Below are 6204 nucleotides of genomic sequence, written 5' to 3'. Positions count from 1 at the left end.
AGCTGTAATAATGGTATAAAAGTGGTTTTGGTTGTATAATGAAATGTGATTAATTTAAGTGAAGTGATATGTCTATCTCTGCCATGTCAATAATCTTTTGATCTGTTCACTATTTTTACAATTCTGTAATATCCCTGAGTTCTATCTTTGTACTTATGAAGAAATCATAACAGCAAGCTACTGCAAGGATTAGAAACACAATTTAACATCTTTTGTTTGTTAAATTAAATTATGGAAATATTTGGGTGTATTTCAGTCATTCCAAGAACTTCACTTTCTATCATTACTCTGCAGAAGCCTAATTATAAAATATCAAGACTCACAGTTTAATCTTTTCCAAGTCTAAAAATTGTCACATAATTTCCTAAACAGTGGTTTGGGCTTTTTGTCGAGGTTTGGTTTTCCAAAAAAAAAAAAGAAAGGTCATCTAAACACCAGTAAGAGACAGTGAACTTTGACTAACCTCCAGAAGACCACTTGACTATGAGTAGTAGAATATATAAGAGAATTTATCTTTATTGATTAAATTAAATTTAACAAAGAAAAAAGCAAAATTTGTGAATGTGTTGGCCAAGGGGGTCCTGGAATGAGTACCTAATTTAAACCTAAACTAAAAAAAAAAAAAAAAAAAAAAAAGAAAGAAAGACAGAACAGCACCTTTAATCATTTGCACCTTCGAGGGACATTTCAGTAGGCAAGGTCAAGAGCAAAGCAATAGACTATTGGTACATGCAAGACTGAGGCAAGTTGCTAAAAAACGCTAAATACTGTTCACAGGTAAGAAACGTGAAGACAGTCATTCTTTCAAAAGAGGAAGTATTCTCATATGACAAAAAAATTATGATAGCGTAACTGGAAAGGAGTAATGTAAAAGGAAAAATTGAAAGCTTCAAAACCGATGTAAGTCAAATTGTAACCTTAGAAATATAAATCAAAGCTGATGAATATTACTTAATAGTACAGGTGCAGTTTTCCTTAGCATATATGTAAAGGATCAGAGAAACCTAATTGATCATAAGACTTGGAAGATTGTGATCCCATTTTTCAAGTATTGTGAGACATTATTAAGCATATGTTTGGATTGCTTTTGACACGCCATTTCTGTGGTCAGTTTATTAAGGTTAATAAGAGCTTGAAAGTAAATTCCAATAAAAGTGCATGTTTTGTACTGCAAGATGTTCACAATGTCAATACTCTGGATAAAAAATGTCAATGATTTATTGGTATTTTGCACAACCTTCTTGTATTTTGACATCATTTCAGCTTAAAATTCTAACATTCTTTTTCCTTTTTTCCTTCTTAGGCACTTCACTAACCCTATGAATTTCAAAACCTTCAGAAGAAGTAAAGGTTATGATAAGAGGGAAATGGGATAGATTAACAGTATTAATTATCTGTGAAATTTGTAAAATAATTTGCAAATTTGTTTATCTACTGCATGCTGTTTGCTTATTTACATTTAAATAAAAAACTAAGCACATTTCCTCATACAGTAGTTAAAATACTATTCTCTGCATAGTCTTCAACTTAATCGTCATGACTTACGAGACATGTTCTAATGGAAGTCAAGTTTTCTGCCTTGGTCAGGCTAAACCTCTAAAAGCACAGGTGCATATTTTCTTAATTTAAATATAGTTTATCTCTTTTTAAATGTATTACTTTATTTTTTAAAAATAACCCTATAGGCTGAAATTTTGCAATGTGACAGAAAGCAGCATGAATGATTACTTAACCAAGTGTCCCTGCTTTACAGGACAATTATAGAGTGCCACAGGCCATGGGCTACAGTACTTGGGCATGGAGAGCATAAACTGAAGCAGGAATCCTTGTTGCATCCATATTACTGGCAGTAGAACACCAGGGGTAAATGTAATAAAAAATGAATTGAATTTTCAAAAATGGGAACTTATAGACAGTCTAGGCTCATTTCTCAAATTCAGCAAGTACCAGAGTATGCATTTAACTTGATTCAAAGGAACAGTCCACTTACAACTGCATAATCCCATCAAAATGAAGTTTAAGAATGTTAAGCATCTGCCCTATTTCAGCTCTGGTGTTTAGAGAGGAGATTCACACCACAGCCAAACACCTTGTAATTTACAAGTGCTTCTTTGCTAGAAGGTACATTTTATTCTGATCAATCAATGTTATTTTCCAGGAAAGGACAACTATGACCACTGCAGTCAAGGGTGGGCTATGAGAAAATTGGAGGATTTGCCTCCTCAGCACAGCTCTTTGCAGAATACATATTAGATCTATGACCCAGTATGTGGCGGGTCCTTTGTTCTGAATGCAAACAAAAAGGAGGAAGGGATTAAATGACTTTGCTCTCCACAGAAGTGTCTCATCAGGAAAAAAAATGCCTTTTAGGGAAGCCTTCTAGACTATCAGCCTGTAATTGTCAGTAGGACTAGTAAAAACCATCTTACTCAACATCTTCTTACATGATATTGCCAGGTTGTCAGCTGTACAACAAAATAAAATAAGTTCCACTCAGTTTAAACATGTTCTTATATGTAGACAGATCTGGATTATTAAATGTGGCATCATTAAAATCTCTGTAGATGGGTAATTAACAGCATGAAGTAAATTAAGCAGAGACATGCTGTATCTAATTTGAGTTACTGTACACTAGTTCCTTATTGCATACCTCCAGAAACTGGCATGATGGAATGTGGAAATAATTTTTCTTAATAAGAAAAATTAGTGGCAATGTCTCAGAAGGTCGCTGGAAGCTCATGCCATGAAATTACTGCAGGTGTTTGACACATTATCATGTGTTTTGATACTTTCATTGCTTTTATAAACAGTATCTACATAAACCTTTGGGTGAAAATGCATAGGTCCTCTTTTTCTGAACCATTTTTCTATGAAATACAATATCGATAATGCATTTAAATTACTTAATATATCTTTTGTTAATGTCTTCAACATCTTGGCTATTTCAATGTGTGACAAGCATCAGCAGGAAACTGCCATGTAAGTTTTCAGAATGTGTGCTACAGATGCAAAAAGGTATGAAACACTGTTCTACAAAATTAATATCTACCAGGCCAAATGTATGACAGGAAGTTTAGCAGTATGAGTATGTAAATCAGTGGTGCTGTCAGCCAAATGTCACAAATTTCTGCAGGGGAACGGTAGAATTTCTTCATAATTCACATTCTGCTTCTCTGGGTGACTGGGAAAAGCAACTCACTTTGGACTCTTTCCCCACAGTGTAGTCAGAGGAGTTTGCATTTACTTGCGCCAGTGTACAGTCTTGCAACAACAGTTACATTTTTGTTGACACCTTCTGTATGGCAACAGCAAAATGAGACAGACAAGTAGAATTGTCTAACAGTATCTGCTTTTGGAGAAGTCTGATAGCACCCATTAGTGGAAAAGTTATAGAAGTTCTTTTTTTTTTTTTTTTTTTCTGTTTTTCTTACATGGCGAGGAAGTGTTTTACACGCTGATAACTGAGGTAAAACTGTAGTATAAACAGAGCACTTCCAGAGTTAGCATAAGGTCAATCAAATCAAGTCAGTTACAGGGGTATGGTACAGATTTGATCTTACCTGGATACTTCACAAACAGTGAACATACTTTGTCTGCTGCTAGAATTTTTGAGTGAAATAAATGAATGACACTGTGGATTTTTAAAATCTCATTAGAGAAAAACAATAGCTTTTAGTCAGTACAGAGAAAGCCTTAGTGTTTGCTTAGTGTTTTCCTTCACACATTCTCTGTCTGAAGAATTTTCTTGTTGAAATGTTTGCTGCAAAAGTGATTTTTAATCAAATGCAAGAATTGTTTTTAAAATAAAGAAACAAACAAACAAAAAAAGCACTGAGAAACTTAATTCCCAGTTCTGAGAGGTTTTGTTAGAAATCCATGTCTAAGTGTAACTTGCCATAAGTAAAAACCATGACACCTCTGTGTCCTGTTAACAAGGATATCTCAGTCTCTAGGTATTCTGAGTGAGCAGCACTGATCTATTGCATGTTTAACCATTATTATTAGAAATTATAATTAAGGAAAAAAAGATTTTAATGATGAATTAAGCTAAGGCAATTATAAACTGGGATGAGAATCAGAGGTTTTCACTCAAATGTGGCAGAAGCATTAACAATACTGACTCTCTCTTCTTTTGAGATTTTCTCATTATTATTTTGTCTGTCTGCCTTTTAATGCTATTGCTTACCAGTTTTATTAGAATAGTGTCAATAAACTTCCTCTGTGGATCAGAACCCTGTACAGATAGACCATGTATAAAAGCATTAGAAATCAAAAAATCATGTGATGTGTATAAAAAAAATATGCTCTTCTCAGCCTTGTTTCTGACGGTGGAACACCCTGCAAAAATAAGTACTCTGCAGAGCTAAGGTGTGCACAGGAAGATAACATGATTGTATGCAACACTGAAAGCCATGCAGCACTGCTCCTAGATTTTACAAGGCTTTAAGATTTCTTGGTGTAATTTCTTCTCACCTTGCATATAGCATACAGAGATTCAGATGAATAGTGGCTATGAATAAAGAAGCAAATTTAGCATTTAAGTTTTTTTCTTAAAATATTTTGGGTCAAGACTCAAACCTCCATTTCATCTGAAGGAATGATTCAAATTAAGTTTATTTCTATCTTTTTCCTTAAGCAAAAAGAGTGTCACTCTGGGCTTGAGATATTAAAAGTTGCTAGCTGAGCTCACTCTTTTCCCCTTTTCTGGAGTGAGGATGCCATTACAAAGCCTGTCTTCCATAGATCTGATTTCACAGGCTAACTGCAACACCTAAAAGCAGAAAAGAGAAAGTTTCTTCATAAAGCAGCAGGTAAAAATTATTTCAAATGGTTATTATTTAACTTCTAGCTTGGTCAACACTACATGGCATAATTCTACTGTGTGGTTTTTTTTGCAGAAATCTTGCAAAATTGCCTGGTTATACAAATAACATGATTTTCAGCTTCCAGCTACTCAAGGAATTAAGGCTGCAGGAATTAAGGACAACATTGGGAAGAACTTTGCAGTAAAATTAAATTAAAACTCCAAAACATTCTGCCTCTGACAGCTAAGATCATGGGGGAAAGATAAGAGCATAGCATAAGGGACTGCATAATATCATTTTTAATTAAAAGACATTTGTAAAATCAGTTGTAGGCAGTTAGGCCAACATAAGAAATAGACAGAGAACATGAGGTAAACATAGGCATCTCTGCTCAAAAACAATAGAAACATGTGAAAGAAATAAGAGCCTGTGGGTATAATTTTGCTCTCAGTCATACGAGGAGTAGAATGCACATATATCTTAATTAACTGCACAACATTGTAAAGAAGATCATAATCAGAAGCTATAAATTCACTGGACAGGTTAGGGCAAACAACTGATGAACCAGGAGCAACTCTTCAGGAAAGGACTTAGCGAAGTGAAGATACTCACAGCTGTCAATTAATGGGAGTCAATGGCCTTTGTCGCAGCGAGAGGTGGTGATCTAAGTGTGTTCATCCATGAAAAGCAGCACATTTGTTGTTTTTCATCTTCCTTTTCTCATTAGATAATGCTGAGAGCTCTGTTTCATCTGTGACATTTTGAAAACTTGTGTAACTTGTTTCCCACTCCATTTTTTGTCCTATCTGGCTTCATTTTTCATGATGTTGTGTTTCTGCTTTTCACAAATTGAAAGAGGACTCCGTTCATCAAGCTCCTAAATGTTCTCAGGACTCATCCTAAGATATTTAACTTTCTTAACAAATACATGTATAAAGGTTGCATGAGAAAATGATTCAGATTTCTTACTGGTCTGTTGCGGTGCAGCAACGGCACGCAGCAGCATGCTGGGTGCGAGCAGCAGAAGGGGGTGTGACACCTCCCCCGGGACCCGAACCTCCTAAGCAGTCGTCGAGCGATCAACGTGGAAAAGACGAGATGGGCCTTGCTTGCTTATCTGAGGATCATTTATTGTGCCAAAAGGGCAAAACTAAAAACGCCCATAACTCGAATATACAGCAGAGGCAAGGACCAGAACACCGGCAGGGCAGTGGGTTACAAGGGACAGGACTAGGGTGGAGCTTGGGACTAGGAACCAATAACAGAGTAGCAGGGGAGGAACATAAGGCGGGGATTACAATGTTCTAACCAATAGGGAGTTCCAGGGGAGGGGAACAGTTTAACTAAACCAATGGCACATCAAGGGATACATAAATGACAGGGAATCCTCTTGAACAAG

At 35.7% G+C, this 6204-nt stretch overlaps 1 long non-coding RNA gene across 1 annotated transcript; it reads left to right on the top strand.

Moving 5' to 3' along the window:
- The first annotated feature begins 783 nt into the window (after positions 1-783).
- Positions 784-1852, top strand: LOC128782476 (uncharacterized). Its single transcript, XR_008428801.1, has 3 exons — positions 784-900; positions 1304-1350; positions 1754-1852. It is a non-coding gene; the product is annotated as an uncharacterized LOC128782476 (long non-coding RNA).
- Positions 1853-6204: the final 4352 nt, after the last annotated feature.

The sequence above is a fragment of the Vidua chalybeata genome, chromosome Z, assembly GCF_026979565.1.
Source record: "Vidua chalybeata isolate OUT-0048 chromosome Z, bVidCha1 merged haplotype, whole genome shotgun sequence".
NCBI lineage: Eukaryota > Metazoa > Chordata > Aves > Passeriformes > Viduidae > Vidua > Vidua chalybeata.
The sequence above is the reverse complement of the archived record's forward strand: the minus strand, read 5'-3'. Positions and strand labels throughout refer to the sequence as shown.